At 39.6% G+C, this 17,413-nt stretch overlaps 1 long non-coding RNA gene across 1 annotated transcript; it reads left to right on the forward strand.

Moving 5' to 3' along the window:
* The first annotated feature begins 7,561 nt into the window (after window positions 1–7,561).
* LOC108445995 lies at window positions 7,562–15,719 on the forward strand. Its single transcript, XR_001861092.1, has 3 exons — window positions 7,562–11,489; window positions 11,588–11,751; window positions 12,285–15,719. It is a non-coding gene; the product is annotated as an uncharacterized LOC108445995 (long non-coding RNA).
* The last annotated feature ends 1,694 nt before the right edge of the window (window positions 15,720–17,413 follow it).

The raw sequence follows: 17,413 nt of genomic DNA on the forward strand, positions 1-17,413 counted from the left end.
AAGCCACTGCCTTGTGTGGATTAAAGAAGTAGAAAGGCCAGCTCCCTCTTAGGCAGAGTACTTTGTAGTGCTATCTTGGTTTTGTGGATTAAGATGGATTTCAATAGGCTTACATTTCCTAACAAGTCTATGACCACCAGTGCCCCTCATGGCCCTCCCAGTGTACACTCTGACCACCTGTGAGGGAGAGGAAACACATCTTTCTACTTGTAAGGTGGAGCCAGCACTTGCAACTGCTAATATCACTTTTATTGGGCTCTTACCTACTCATATCAATTACCATAATGTGGATTAGAAACAGGGAGTAGTGGCAATACGAAGCAAGGTTAGTCCGGAGTTCTTGGCAACGCAGAGGAATAGATTTGCTTCCTTCAGCACTCTCTCCTCCTTTGCTCTGGCTTTTAAGACACACTTTTCTATGCTGTGAGATGCATCTGCCTTTTGTGAATTTTGAAAAAGCTTTCAATACCTTTGGAATACTACCATTAAGGAAGAATGACATCTTTTCTTCAGATGAAACTACTCTGCCAATCAGGGTGTACTTCCAGTGCCAGCCAGGCTGTCTTCCCTTCTAGCAGGCTGCTGTGCAAACACTGGCAGGAACCCAGTCACCCCCCAGCTTAGCAAGGACAGAAAGCTCCATTCACAACATGAAATTTCTAACCATGTGTAGGAGAGCTGTATAGACATGGGAACTGATCTGACAGGGGAGAGACAGACATTTTTAAAGTGAGAAAATAGCTAATCTGTGACAGAAGGTGATAAGTCTGTAAGAAATTATTAACTGTTTTGGGGATTGGGTCCTGAATTGTCAAAGTTAGTCTCTGAAGAGCCTGTGGAGATGTTTGGCAGGTGACTGCCCTGTCTGGGAAAGTGGCCTGCCAGCTCCTCAAAAGGAAGGCAGCGGGCACTCAGTGGGCAGCAGGCTGATGGGGCTGTGCTCCCAAGGGGAGGATGCAAACAGCTTTCATTGTGCTGAGGTTTGTATGATCATGTGTTGTGAGCCCAGGTACCGAGCCCAGTGTTGCTCCTGAATATCTGATACTGGAGTTGGTAAACCAATGTGGGAATCACTGAAAAGAATGAGGTTCCATAGTAGCCATGGCAGAGACTCTGGTTTAGGAAACCCTTTCCTCCAGCCTCCTTGTCCCCACCCTCAGTCACAACTCCCATTTCATGCCCCAGTTCCCTCTCTCTTCATTTGTGCTGCTAAAATTGCTGTTGAACAAGATGTAAATCTGACCTCTGTACCAGGATGTCTCCTTTTTTAAGTTCTCTGGTCAGCTTTTTAACTTGCCAAATGCACTTACAGCCTGTTTGCACAAGCTAACTGAAAAAAATTATCTGATTTATATAATTTTCATCCTCTCTTCACTCCTAGCTGTTAGTTCTGTACCTGCCTGAAATTCCTGCTCCTTAATTTATGCCTGCTATAAAAACCAATTCATTATCAATCTGGATCATAAAATGGTCAAACAAATCTTATATCCTGTTGGCATCATAGAATGATTAAATCTGTACCCAACACAACAGCTTGTGTGACTGCAGTCTGAGAAATAGTATAATCACACCTGAAATGCAAAATTTTTTTTGTAAGAGTGTGTAACAGAAGGTGATGCAAGAAATTAGCTGGTCTAGCAGAGACAGACCTTCACACTGTGAGCAGAAGGAACCCGCAAAAGGGGAGTAACAGGATTTGTTTTTCTAAGCTGTAACAAAAAAACAGATTGGTTTTCCTCAGTTCTACTTCAAATTTGTGACAAAGGTTTTGCTGTGAGGTTTGTAAAAGAATTCCATAAGCCTTAATGAGTGAGACTGTCAGGAACATCTCCCAGACATGGATGAAATTCTTGTGACCCAGAGCTGAAAAAGAAGAAATTACCAGAAATGAGTAGATTTCCCTCTCAAGTATAAGATAAAGAGTCTGTCATTCACTTATCAGTGAAATATGAAATATTGAATTTTCTGATTAGAAATCCATCGTGGATGCAGACTGTGTGTGCAATGCATGTTTATAGTTCCAGTTATGCTGTGGTTTAAGGTTGTTGTGTCCATATTGGGAAAGACTCAGTCAATTTGTATGGAAGTTATTCACCAGCTTTGATGTATAAGAAATCATTCTCCTAGAATTTACTGCGTTTTTAATATAATACTTTAGAACAGGAAAGTTTTTGGTCACTCTGATGTTTAAAAATCAGTAGTTAGGGTGTGAAAATCATATTTCTGCAATTATAGGTTTTTTGGTGGGTAAAAAGGAGATGGGACTTCCTTTCATTTACCTGCAGAGCCTTTGATTTATGAAGTATGAAATACTTCAATAAATATGAAATATTACTTCATATTTCATGAGGGACCTTTGACAATTCTTTTCATTGTATTAACATGTGACTTTAAAAGGACCACTTGCCTTTAAACAACTTGTCATGTTAAAAATAAATTTATCTGGAAAAGCTGGGGGAATTTGGAAAATCAGGAGTCTATTGCTTAAAGGTCAGCAAGAACAAACTTACTTAGTTCTGCTTTCTAAAAGGACTTTCTTAAAGACATAGTTATAGGAGGCCTAAAATAATATTCTCAAATAAAGAAGATGTTCCTTCTCTTCTTTCACTCGGCTTTGGTCAATAACAATGTAGAGAAGAGTTTCAACCTTCTGATGTTTGGAAAAGTTGCTCAGTGGCCATGGTCATTATGATGTTTTGATTTTACATATAACTTTTGGTAAACTTCATATTGATAAGCTCTTTTGTGCCACTGATCAACGAAAATAATTAGAGTTTGGTTTGATTTTTTTTCTGCAGGTTCAAAAGTTTTTATGGGTTTTTTTTGATCCATAGTATATCTTTACATTGCAGACTGATAGACCATGGTTGGATGAATGAGGGAAAGAAATCCTCTGTCAGCATCTTCTTGTATTGAGTTTTGTCTCCCTTATGCTGGTAATGGCACATCTGATTCCGTAGCATTAGAAGAAACTGGATACTCCATATCCTGTCTGAGAAAGCACACCCTGATCCTGCTACCCAGGAGGAATCCCATAATATTTAAGTGAAAGTAACCATGTTTCTATATATTCAGTGATCATGTCTCAGAACTTAGATGTGAAACCATAAATAAATTGTTTTGATACTCTGAGCATCACTGGAAGTCTCAGCAAGCACCAGCACAACAAAACCCCAAGTCTCTTGACCCAAAAGAGCAGTTAGACTTGCACATCTTTTGTTCCTGGTGGCTACTGCTTGTGACTTGGAATTGGGCTGGATACCCTGTGGTGCAGCTTTCACAAGGGAGAGGGCACTGTCTATTTTCTCTTGACATTGGGTTAGTGGATGAGTTCAGCTGAGGAGGTTGGGCAATCACCCAAATCGGAGCAGAGATATAAATATTAGCAAAGCATTCTCCTGGGACATCCATAGAATTTAAAATTGGCTTCCCTGATTGGTCTCAGAGCCTGACAGACCTTGGCAGACCTATCTATTTTCTCAGGCATTAAATGAGCATGGCTTGGATTGTCTCCTTAAATATCTTTCTTTTTGGTGAAGTATAGAAATTGGGGAATGACTTAAAAAAAAGAAAAGAAAAGAAAATGGAAAGTTTGCATCCCGAATCCATATTTATCATAGAAGAAAGGGATAGGAAAGATCTCAGAAGGTCACCTACACCATTTTCCTATCCCCAGGCAGGATTAATGATACATGGAGTTCCCACGCTGTGGTGCACTGCTGATACATGAATCCTTTAAAAGTGAATGCAGTAGGGCTGCATAGAGTTACAACATTCTGGGGCAAATCTTCAGCACGCAGGAGATACTATTTTAAGGAGATCATTTGGAATAGGCTTGCTGAGCCTCCAGCCAAGGGAGGGAGGCCTGACTGAGGCTGTTCAGCCTCAAAGGATAGCGAGAGCAGCTTAGTGCTGGATGCAGCAGGATGAATGCCTGTCTCCTGTTGTTCAGCTGGGCTTTCTGCCTGCGACAGCTTTCCTGGCTTGTCTCTCTTAGCTAGAGCTGCAGCTACGGTCCATGGGTTTCTCATCCACTCTGGCTAAAATGGTCCATGTCCATTCTCTGGCACTGAATCCTGAAGTGGATTAGCCCTCACTCTCATTATTGTACTCTGCCACCCCTCACATTTAAGTGGTCATTTGCAGGACAGCTGCCTGTTGACAGCGACAGTGGCTCATTCAGGCTCCAAAAACATGCACAGGAGAGAGAAAAGCAGATTGTTTGGGAAGCCGAAACATGTTCAGAGGCTATTTTAATAACTTAATAGAAAAGGTAACTGAGTCCCTGGGCCTGGGTACATTCCCTGTTGCAACTCAGTTTAACCCAATAGATTTAGTCCTCAATCTATAGATGCAGTCCCTCCCTGTGCCTCCTTGAAGACTTCCTTCATGCGTGATCTCTCTGCACGCCAGTCATCTTTTTATCCTGGCAAAGCAACAGCTGTCCCTGCTTGTGGCTTTTTACTTGTGGAGTAGAAATTTCTCCAGGAGTTTGACACAATCTGGTCTATGCCTTTTTGTCCAATTTGCCTTAAGGCTCAGAAGACCTGTGCTACAAAGAGATTCGTGCAAGCAGTTTTTGCAGATGGTGTAATTGAGTGCTGGTCACTTGAATGCTGATAACTTCCTGCTGTGATCTTTAGTCTGTTCATAGCACCCAGGAACACCCCTAGTCCTATAATCTGCTTTTCTCTCAAGGTTTCTAGGGTAAGGACAACATAGGTGAAGTAAAAAAGCATGTTTTTTGGGGCATGGGTTGCCTTTGTTAGTCAAGGGAAGAGGACAGAGGAGCAATTGAGAAAGACAGATTTTGAGGGATGGGGTGTGGAATGAGGTCTCCATCATATGAAAGGATGTAGGAGGTGATAGGGTAATAGCAAGAGAAGTGGCTAGACAGCAATTCATGGCACCCATTCAGAAAGATGGCCAGGAAAGCTGTCTGTACAGTACTGGAGATAACACAGAGCTGCTACACCATCAGAGTGCTGATGGCCAGTTGATGCAATAGTGAAACCTCAGCTTTTGTGTAAAGAAGTAGGCTGTGTTATCAGACTGCACAGGATGGCATTATGACAGATCCCTTACTAAAATAAAGTAAAGGCCTTTTGAAAAGTAGGTGTGCTGTGCCTGAAAACCTTACCTCTTCTCAGGAAAATAAGGTATCTTATGGACATTCAAGACCTTTTGTACCTGCTGAAAGAGTCTAATGAGGGACAAGAGACATTTCTAAGACCTTGCCTTGGCCTGACAGAGGCAAATATTTCCCTTGGAAAAAAACCTGAAAGCTGGTGTCTTTCATCCCTGTGAAGAGATTATCCTCAGGGAATCAATTTATAAAGGCATACTGTACCATGCTGATACCTTAGTGTGATTTTAAGATTGAAGATGTAAACCTTAGCTTTTGATAGGGACTATCTTAGTGAGCATTTTGTGAAGAAATACAAGGTAGCTGTGCCCATGACTATTGTCACTGTCATGTCTTTTCTTCCATAGTGCAGCGCTGGGTTTCCATATCTGTTGCAGAAGAAGGAAGAGATGCCAAGAGATGTTACTGGATGGCCTGTTAGATACTTTTCCCGTGAGACACAAAACTAACAGAAGCAGAGCTGACTTTGACTAGCTCTTGACTGACCCTACGCTGGTGTCCTTCTGTCTTACAAGGACTTTTTTCACTGGCCCTTTCCATAGCTGCATATCGTGATTTGCTAGAGCATTTTGGCAACCTGCTCTCCCCTTTAGTTTAACATGGTGGTGTTCAGAGGACAAGTTATCTTCCAAGAACTGCAGTGTGTCTGCTACTAGAAAACACTGTAATTAATGGATGCTAAAATGTTAACATTGAAATGGAATATATAATAATTCCCCATTCTGAACTTCTGAACCACGGCGGATTGCTTCATGTTTTATGATGTCCTCAAGGTAGTAAAGTATTTGTGGGCATATAAAGAGAAGTTCTTTCCTAAATCTCACATCAGCAGATTTAGGAAGAAATCTACATTTAAAATATTATAATTTTTGGCTGTGAAGGTAGAACATCTGAGCTTGTGCATGGTCCTTCTGACAATTCAGCTGCTCAGAAATGGCATTGCAATTCTCATATTGGCCCAATTCCTGCTTTGCTTCTCTTACATCACTATACGACCTGCAGAGAGCTGTCACTTTCTAGATTCTCAGGAAAATAAATAATGAATATGGCTTCATTTAACAATTGGGACTTTGCATCTGCAAGTTAGCTGTTTTTCAGTACCTTCAGAAGAATCGTGTGCTGACTGAAAACCTTGAGAGGGAGAAATAGCTGTATTATATACACGTCTGGAATGTGAGCATGTGGTACAGATAAATATTTTTAATATAGAAAGTGCTGTTATATTAAAATCTGACCCAGACTTTAATGATGGTATTGTAATCTGTCTATCTCAGGTTTCTGTTAGGGAAGAATGCATTTAAATGCATGGATAAAATTTCATTACTAAAACAACTTTCTGAAGTTTGGCCTGGGACTGTGCAATGTATTTTTGGAATAACCAAGAATATCACCAACACACCACTGAACCTACCTTTTGCTCTAGATACAAGAAAAATATTTTTAATGTTTTTGTCTTTCACATAGATTGGTTGTATTTCAACAAGAAATGTTAGGAAAGCAAATTGAAAATTGGTTATTCCAGAAAGGAAAGTGAATAATTACAAGAAGAAAGTTAATAAACAACTAAATTATGGCTGTAAACCTCTATGATGAGCTTCATATCAAATAACACTACCACGTTGTGTTTTTAAAAATATGTTCTGCAGTGTTTCAGGGAAAATTGCAAAATACCTTAATACCACCTTAACCCCGTTGATTAGAGTCTTTAACTACCAACCAAAAATTAATTTGTATTTTTTTCCAGGTCTAGGATAGACTCAAACGGGAATACCATGTTATTTGTGCTTCAAAAGCTCTCGATTGCAGAAGTCTGAACAGACTACAAGAGTCTACAAAGGGCTTCTCCTCAGTGCTTCCTCTCCCTTTCTCCACTAGTTATCCCTTTGGTCACTCTTCATCAGAGTTCAGTCATTGCAGAGATAGGAAAAAGGAAGATGATATTGGCATTAGTCAGTGATTTAAAGAAATACAGTCACAGGAAGTAGATGCCTGTATTCCACAAAGAGCTGCCCACATCCTTAATTCTTCAGCCTCACATGGGAAACTGTTTCACCTGTGTGGAGCCGCTTGAACACATTGGCACATGTGAAGAAAAAGAAATCGATGGTCTGGCAAACATTTTCTCTGCTGGAAAATGTGTAATAAGATGCTGCCAATGGCTCAGCTGCGTAAGCACTCGGAGCACAGTCATGAACGTCTGCTGAAAGCACACAAACCTTTTTTGTGCTCGTTGCTTGGCACCCGTGCAGCTGAGCTGCTGCAGAAATCTGGGTATGAGATGTCAGAGGAGAGAACAGAACTGATCTACTTGGTGCTATGAATGCAACCTTTGCCTCCTGATTATAAGTCTTTGGGTTACTATTAGGTTTGGATTCCTTCTGTCCACTAAAAACCCAACAAACTCGTGGAGCCGCTTGAACACATTGGCACATGTGAAGAAAAAGAAATCGATGGTCTGGCAAACATTTTCTCTGCTGGAAAATGTGTAATAAGATGCTGCCAATGGCTCAGCTGCGTAAGCACTCGGAGCACAGTCATGAACGTCTGCTGAAAGCACACAAACCTTTTTTGTGCTCGTTGCTTGGCACCCGTGCAGCTGAGCTGCTGCAGAAATCTGGGTATGAGATGTCAGAGGAGAGAACAGAACTGATCTACTTGGTGCTATGAATGCAACCTTTGCCTCCTGATTATAAGTCTTTGGGTTACTATTAGGTTTGGATTCCTTCTGTCCACTAAAAACCCAACAAACTAGGATTTTAGTGAAAATTTCATTATGAGGGAAATTTTACCTCTATAAACATGGTCTTGTGTGTTTAGTGTAAATCAGAGCTGAACAGGCAAACCCTGAGCCACAGATCAAAAATATGATTTTTGTGGATGTTTCTTCATTTACTCCTGTTTTTTTGGGACTGAGGCTCATTATATGCTTAACTACTAGGAAGGTATAGCTGAGAATCTTGAATTAAGAAATTGCTTTGTCCCCTATCCCAACTGAGGGAGCTCTGAACAGTGGTGACTGAAGTGAAATGTGACCAGACAGTTTGGGAATTGGAGAATATGTAAACTAAACACGTCATAATGACATCTGGACATTCCTTCCAGCAAAGTTATGCTACAGATGAGCCCAGCTATACTGGTAGATAGGTGATTCCTGCCACTGAGGATATATGGAAGCCACAGGATTTTTCCAGGTGGAAATCCTCCAAGCTCATCCATAACTCTCTCACAAAATATTTTTATACAAACATTGAGTATGATATACTGTATACATTTAAATATGTATCTTCTTATAGGCTAATCGGGCCTGATCTATTTCTCAACATCCCTGGGTTCACTAGGAAATGTTTTCCTGCATTTCCTTGAAGACTTGATTGTTGTTGCCTTAATGACATCGTCATAGACGGAGAAGAAACACGTTCATTTTACGTGTAGGAAATTGAATTTTCAGCTAGATTTATCCATATTCATTTCATGTTGGGTAGACCTCCCATTTTTCTCACGAGTTTGATCTTTGGAAGCTAGTAAAAAGGAAAAAATTGTAAAAAACTTACCTATTGGTTACCTCACAGCTATGATATCGCGTAGTGTATAACATTAATTGCTTTGGAGGCAAGAGTATTTAATTTTCTTTTTTTTTTTTTTTGTTTGCCAGAATCTTCAGACCTAAGAGTTATAGCGTAACATCACATTGTTTAGTGCTCTGAGATCAAATTGCTTTCCTGCTATTGTGATGACAATAAGCAGTTTCTTGTAATTGCATATATGTCATGTGGAATCACGAGTTTTTCTTTTTGGAGTGAGAATATAACTTTTCAGGATTGACTAATTAAAAGGAAAAAGTAAGATAACCTAGGTGGGACTGAGATGTCCTTGACTTGCCTGGAAAGGCTTTTGTGTTAAGTTTCTGTGTCAGGAATCAGCCTGTAGATGTCCCCCAACACACATTGTGCTACATCCAGTGTTTCTGTTGAAAGCAGCTATCACATTTATAAATTACGAACAACCCAAGTTAAAGAGAGACAGAGAGATGAAAAGCTGCTCAGGAATGACTATTCTGTGGGAGGACAGCTAAGTTAATGACAGACTTTAGAACATCTCAGACCAATGGAAATAAGAGCTAAACAAGAGCTGATAAAAAGAAATAGAAATGAGTCTTATAGAAGACTGAAGATGTCAGAAAAATGGAGCCAAAAACGACACACTTCACTGTGACTCTAGATATGGAAATGATAAATTTTCCTCTGGCTTAATGAGCCAGAGCTGACCTTAGCACTGTAAATACATGATGAAATGAATCCATAAAGTGACAGGTTTGTCTTTGACAAAACCAGCGGGATAGGGAGAGAAAATACAGCTCAGTCCACAATCATCCTGATGAAATGATAAATTTTGTTGGCCTTTACCTATGTTTAGCTGATGTAATTAACTGCTGAATAGTGCCTGCATCAGTAGTGGACCTGGCCCTGCCTCCATAACCTACAGTGGAGCTGGATGAATCCTGCATATGGTTTGTAACAATGGGTGGAATCCTCAGGAGTTGTTTGTTTCACCAATTTGCAGCCTGTTGTCTTCAATAAACCATTGATTTCTTCTCACAGAAGATTTTGATAAATGGTTTCTACTTGTATCAATACCCATCTTCACATGCAGCCAAACACATTTATCAAAGAATATCCATTTCTCACGATTTATTATTTCCTTTGCTGTCATTTTGGTCATTAATCTTCCATTTTCAAAACTTTCCAGGGAGGACCTGAAAGAATACAGAGTAATTTTCCCTCAGCACAAGTAATGAAGAGTCAAAGCAAACACTGAGGGACTTTTAGCTGGGAAATTTCACAGCATTTAGATTCTACCCTCCTGCTGTTCTGACATAGATCACAGCACAGTGGGTAATGGAAAGTCAGTAGCATCCAGCTTGCAGATTTCAGGTCTACCTGTGTCCCCAAGGACAGCTCTATATCCAGGCCTTAAAGTCTCCAGCAGTGGACTCTCCCAAGCCTCCCTCCAGGCAAGTTATTCTGGTATTTGATTATTTCATTTTTTGAGTAACTTCCTTCATCTTCTTTCCTTCATCTTCTTTTTCTTTTTTTTTTTTGTGGGCATAGCTAATAGCAACATCTACAATGAAATAATTATTTCTCTTGTGTCAAGGATCTGCATACTGGAAGACTACTGTGTTCCACTCTCTCTCTTCCATCCTCCTCTTCCTTAAGCTTCACAACCTTATTTCTTTCGTCCCTTCTTCAGAGAAGACTTTCAAGACGTTGCCACTTCCTTCCAGAGTCTCTCCAGGTGTTAAACATTTTTCAGGAAGGAACAGTGTGGTATTGTCATGTGATGTTTATCTTGCTGTTCACCAAAACACACACAATTGCTTTGGTAGAACTGTTAGATAAAATTTTGGTCTGTTTTCCCCATTATTTCTGCCTAAATTGAAATGTGATGACAAATCACAATTACCTATATGCTAAATACAATTTTCAATATTTTCAATTTTCAATACAAAGTGATATATATACAATTTTCAATATAAAGTACACCTTTAAGTACTTTGTTCCTACATAAACTCTGAGATTGTTGAATCAATGTCATTTTTCTGCGCAATGGTGGAAAAAAATCCTTAGAGATAAAGAAAATAAGTAAACGCGAGTATAAAGGTTTGACTCGATGATGGTCTTCTTCAACCTTAATGTTTCTATGATTCTTTATTTCAGTAGGATTTTGAACACTGTAAGGGAGGAATCTTAGCTGACTGTTACTCATCTGCTACTAATCAGAATGACTTTCCCAAAGTCACACAGCAAGCATTTTGATGTAACTAATGCGGTACAGAAATGGAGATTTCATTCTGACCAACAGGGAAGAATAACGAAGTCTTGGAATAACTAAAATACTCGCCCAAGAAATATTTAAAATGTGATACAGTAAAGTACTTCTAAAAATCAATTTTTCATGGACAAACTATGGTAAGTTTTCTTCTTCTATACTACTTAATGTATAAAAGACGTATTTTACAAATTCATTTCTAGTAGTTTTTAAAGGAACTTACAAAAAGAAAAAGTTGACTGAAAGAAATGTGTATCAGACCATATATCTGTAACACAGTTCTACAGTAAGCAGTTTTTCATTCCATGGATGATCTATGGTGAATAAATTTCTGCAACTATATTGCTTCTGGCCAGTAAGAGGATGTGTAATTGAGCTCTTCCACTTGTAGAGTGAGCCCCAGTCTAAAGGAATGTAAAAAATTGCATCTGAGCTTTCAAGAAACAAGTTGCACACAGGGGACTTGCTATGAAGGAGCTGTTGAAATGTAAGGTGCTAAGACTTCTATAACAAGGTAACCACATACATTGAGCCTTTAGTATGATTGATTGTGCTTTTGGTTTTTTGGTTTTTTTTGGTGGTTTTACTTTTCTCTTTTTTTCCCCTTTGCAGTGGTGATGTATTTTGCTTTGTTTTCTGACACAAACCTGCAGACAAATTGTAGGGGGCAGGAAAGAGACAACTTGAACTGCTGACTGCTTCAGTGAGACAGATCGTACGAGGAGCATCTCATATTTCATCAAACCTCCAGCGGTCAAATAGAGAGACTGAGTAAAGTAAGCAAGTAGGAGTCAGGTCTGGGTAAGCAGTACCATTAGTCAGTGAAAATTATGAGTCAAGTGCTAAGCAGTACTTTTTCTGTAGAGCTACCCTATCAAATAATTTTCTCAAAGCCAGAGCAGGTGTATGAGAGTTGTGTTTGGTTAAGATTGATTGTACATATGTTAATCAAGGACACAGAAAAGTTTCACATCAGATTGATGTACCCTAGCAAGCCAGCTTAAGTGAAGTTAAAAAGCTGTGATAATTCCCTGAATTTCATGTTTTCACTGCATCTTTTGTGTTTTCCTGGTGCTCTTTTGCCATACACCCATAGAAAAGTTATTCCCAGTGCCATAGACAAAGATACATTAATAAATTAAATGAATCCACTTCTTTTGTTGACACTCTAGAGTTTACATTTCTCTTTCTCCTAAGATGGTGGAGAAAAATAATTAAATTTATCCTTTTTTAAATTTTAAACTACTTGTATATTTCTCACCATATCTGTCAGTTATTCCTTGCTTCCACTTATTTGTGTCTTTTGCAGGGTGAGGAGAAGTTGACCTCCGTACTGGAAATTTTCTTTCCACAGTTGTGTCAGGACATGAAGAAGCTAATTTCTTTCTCTGACCCCAGCCATACACAGAAATAACAGATGTCTCAATATGCTGAGATCAGACATTAAGGGGCATCGGGGAGGACAGATGTTGCATCAACAGAGCTTTCCTTCTTCTGAATTAATCTGAAGTAAAGGGTTGTTTTCTGACCTTTTTCTTCCTAATTTAATCAAATTATATTGTACTAGTTCTCCTCATATCAAGTCTAATTATTTGCATTTATTTAGGGACTAATCCAGAAAAAAACAGATTTAGCTTTAAATGTAGACATATTTTTCCATAGGAAATTTCTCTGAGGAAACATCATGTAATTTAATCAGAAAATGAGCCTCTCTCTGTAGAATAAAGTGGGGCCAAATAAACTCCTTTAAATAGATGCGCTTAAATGACATATTTAAAAACATGTAGAATTAATATGGAATCAAAATATGGTATTAATTTTGATAGAGTAAATGGACCCAAGGATCACTAAGGTGTTAACTTGATCAAGTCATTGTAAAGCAGTCACAAGTAGCTCAAATATTTGAGTACAGAGACCCTGGATCACCATAGCTAATTTCCATAACTAATACACACACACACACACAGAGTTTAGATTAGGAGGTAAAAACACAACCAACCAAAACCAAACATGCGGGGTTTTGAAGCTGAAAGGTTAGGAAACAGTCTGATTGTGCAAAGTTCATCTATTTGGGACTTTCCTGAGTCTTTTTTCATGAGAGATACTGGTCAGGGCCTCTTAATCTGGATTAATCTTGATTATTAGTAGAGAAGAGTAAACTGTTTCTGCTGAAATTTTAGTCTTTTGCTCTCTTTGATAAAAAGTACAGAGAAGAGGAGGGAGGAGAGGTTTGGTAGTAGGAGGTGAGGTAGTTGGAGTTTACTCCCAGTCCTGGGATCCAAAGCAGCTGTTTATTTGTCGTGGATGGTCAGAGCCACTGGGACAACCTCAGCTGTTAGATTGGCACATCTGTCTCAGTCCCACAGCTGAGGCTGCAACCTGGCATGTCCAGCTGGGGTCCCACTGCCTCTCATGGAATGAGCTTCTGGGGCTGCTCTATAGAGCGAGTGCAGAGTCATGGAAGCAAAATAAAAATGAGGGAGAGAAAAAGGCGGGGATGGGAGGGGCGGTAGTATGTGGTATAGTTTGTTGTAAAGAGGATTGGAAGGAAGATAGTGCCAATGCAGTGGCATGTTGTTGGAGAGGAGACTGGAGCACAATCCCCAGTCTCTCTTGAGGTGGGTGTTTCTGAGGTGCTGTGGTCCCACACATGGTCATGTGTTGATCAAGAATATTGCTGTCTGCCATTTCTGGGGACAGACTAGCTGTGCACACTCTCTGCATGACTTAGATAGGACACTAACATTCAGAGTGTAGTATGAAACATTTTGATCAACTGGTAAATTCAGAAGCAGGACCAAGGGCTTTTTTCAGAAAAATATAGTTCTCTTACCTTGAGTGGGTTTTGCCCTTAAAATCTGCCTCAAGGTATGAGTTGAATAAATACTTTTCAAAATCATAGTTGAGAATAGTATTAATTAATTGAGAAGTAGTAATTAATGTTGGAAAGTCTGTTACCTGCATGTTCTACTGCTCTATGAAGATTCAGATGCATAAAAGGTCAATTACACCCAAAGAGCGCGTTGAGTCCTTGCTGAGCAGGAGGATGTAGTTCACATTTCACATCCCAGATCTGATTGTTTTGTTACCAGGTTTGGCTTTGTTCTCACTCAGCTCCAGGATGAGATCTGTGTGCTTGTTGTCTTCCTATGTACATAGGTTTCCTTTCAAAAACAGCCTGGGGTTGTGGACAGGGAGGAATCTGTGGTATGCTCTGATATCTTCCCAGACAGAGCGTTCCAAGGACCAGGGGTGTGGGTGCACGCATCCTGCATCCTCGCCATAGCCAGAGTCTCTGCATGGAGAGCAGCACCGATATCACTATGAAGAGAAGATCTTGGCAGCATCTCCAGGGATGTCAAAAGTGGGGTTTCTATAGTGCTATAGGAAGTATCCATAAAAAAGAGACAAGAACTCAACAACCTGTGATTGTACAAGACCCCCTTTATCTCCATTTTTCCCAATGGTGATCTAAGAAAACATTATAATGATTAATTTAAATGGCATTATTCATTATAATAAAATTATACAACTTTGCTGTCTGCTTTCTATAAACATTACTCTAGAGATTCTGAGGGGAAGCTGAAATGTAAACAGTACTTTTTTACATAAACATTCACTAAGAGTCTTGCTCTTTCTTCCTAGAGACTCCACACCAGCACTTGATTGCAAACTTAAATTAAATTGTTTGAAGACTGGGTTTAACATTTTTCAGTACAGATAAACAATATATTTCAAAGTAAACACTGTTATATGACATGTGCAACCTTAGAAATATACCATTTTAAGTATTACTGATGACATTGCTTGTTTATCCTTGGTATAACATCATTAATTGAAGTGAAATTACCTTTGATTTTACAGATGTAAATGGGCAAATTTAAATTCTTACTTTCTAATATGTAAACAACTAAATTTCATGTGTCTCTTATGAACACAGGAGGTGTTATTGAACAAACTGAAAACTTTGCTTATGTGCAAAGTGAGAAGGTAGTTTGGGTCGGTCTCTCTCTGAAATGATTCATTCTCTCACACAAGAAATCTCTCTCAGTTTAGTTGTTGCCTTAATCTGAGCTACGGTTCTTCTGACCAAAAAGATACTTGTGTAGTCTTCACATCCTGGAGTGTGCAGCACTCTAATGATGTAAATTACTCTCACTGCTATGTCTGGAAGAAATGGTATCAACCACATACCATGTCTTGGGCCTCTCTCCTCCTGCTCCTCTCTCCTAAAGTGGTTTTTCATGACAAGTGTTGCAAAACAGAAGCCAGTGGGAAACGTGCTGCTGAGCAAAGTAACTCTGTGAAGCAGAAAGTTAGAACCAGAGAACAAAAGGTTAGTTTTCTTGTAGAAAAGATAACAGCTTGAAAGTGTCTCCCTCTTCTCTCCCCACGTTAGAAAAGGGTGCACTAGTGAGGTTAGGTCAGCACACACATGTTTTAAATTAGTGGTTTATAAACAAGGAAGTGACAATTATTCGTTATGATTGTTTGTCAAATAATCACATCTGTACCTAATTACCATGTATGTGACAGTGTTTGCATTTCTCAGTAAGCTGAATTCAGTGAGAATAGCTTAGATGTTAAATTGTGAGCCCACATTTAATGGATACAAATATTTTAACACAGTATACATTTTGTTAAAAGTTATAAATAAAAGTGCCATATAGCTCTAATCAGTTTCACTCCTTATCTTTCACTTGCAAAGTTTACAAAACACAGCAATAAACCTTAACGTACTCTCTATGATGTGGGTTTCTCTCATTCCTAAAGACTTCTTATCAGACAAATTTTAGTCTTATTGTTTTATTACCTAATAGCGTTCTCTCTTTGTTAATACAGACATAGCCTCATTACACTCTGGCCAGGTTAACATTTTCAATATTCATCTTATTTATTTATATTTCTTTTTGCTATCTTTGCATGTAGTTCATTTCTTTAGAAACACAGGCTTTCACCAATGGTTTCATTTCCAAGGTCAGCTAATTTTAAATGTCATAAACTCAGCTTTGAAATACCAAACAAAGAAACCTTTCAATGCCCATTTGAATAAAGACAGAGACTTCTCTTTGACATTCTCCTCCCTCAGAAATTCTTATCTCAGATTCCATCCAAAAGTGTATTTGGGGAGAGGGAAATTGTAAGTAAGTCTTTACATGAGTGTTTGTTTGCCCCAGAGGTGTTTGTGCTGCCATCTCTTAAAGTCCTTGAGTTTAGGAGTCACTCAGGGTCCAGGAAAACATAACACATGCTTGAATTATTCCAAGGCTTTGGACTGGATTCTTGGAGCATGTGTGATGTTGTCTTGCCTGCTCTGAAAGAATGCTTTCCCAGCTGTTTCAGGGGTTTTAACACCCCGTTATGTCATTCTTCTATGTCTTACAGGGAGCAGGGTAAGATGTGTATCACCATCCTGTTTGTGGTCAAAGAGCATGTCTGTGACAAATATAGACAGATAGGGAGATGGGGTGGGAATCCCTGGCTGGAGGAATGCCTCTGTGGTTTACGCTTGTCTTACAGTGCTGTGTTTCTGTGTGTGGTCATGCTATGGCAGAGTCACACTGCCTTACATGGTGGGAAGTTTGGGGTGCTCTTTTTCAGCCCATCCACATACCTGTGCCTGCTTCTAGGATCTTGAAATGAACTCATTCAAGGGACAACAGTTTGGCCTCTTTTTCTTAGACCCCACCATCTAAACTCTCTCTAGCCCAGGGCTGTGAGCTGTGGCCAAGTGGGCAGCAGTACATCACAGCAGCTGTGCCCCCCAGCAGGCCCCTGTGCACAGGGCTTCTGCACAATTTCTCTTTGGGATAAGCCATGAGACAGGGGCCTCAAAATAAAACATTGGATAATGGAGCAGTGGGAATACCTACAGGAGGGGAAAAAAGGTTTAGCACAATTCATTGTGTATTTGTAGAATTAGCAACCAACCACAGAGAGGTGTGATGTTACACAACTGTAACAGCATTACTTGCATCATGAATTTCCCTGATCCTTTTTAGGTAAGCTGAGGCACCAAGGCCAATCCCACTTACTCCAGTGTTCAAGGGAACAAAATTAGCATTTATTCTTGATCAACACAAGGTCAAGTTCTAGTTTAATTCTTTCTTTGGCTTCTCAGTTGCCACATTTCTGGTGGTACTATGGCAGCCTCAAAATTAAAATTGGAAAATCCTAACCTGGCAGTTGTCACCTAGCTGCTCAGCAAAGTAAATTCAAACTGCCTAAGGCTGAAATGGCCTAAACCACTATTTTCCAGTTTCCTGAGGATGTGCTTTCATGAGTAGGTCATTGCTTTTAGGCTGTCATTTCTCTTTGTGTTTCTTTGTGCACACGTTGCAATGAAAGAGGGTGAGCTTTGCATTACACTCAGTGCTGTCCAAGGGAGCTGGGATCTTAGGCATACCTGTTGGACTCTTTCGCTGGGCCAACTTAGAT

Source organism: Corvus brachyrhynchos, unplaced genomic scaffold (genome assembly GCF_000691975.1).
Source record: "Corvus brachyrhynchos isolate BGI_N302 unplaced genomic scaffold, ASM69197v1 scaffold710, whole genome shotgun sequence".
Taxonomy (NCBI): Eukaryota; Metazoa; Chordata; class Aves; order Passeriformes; family Corvidae; genus Corvus; species Corvus brachyrhynchos.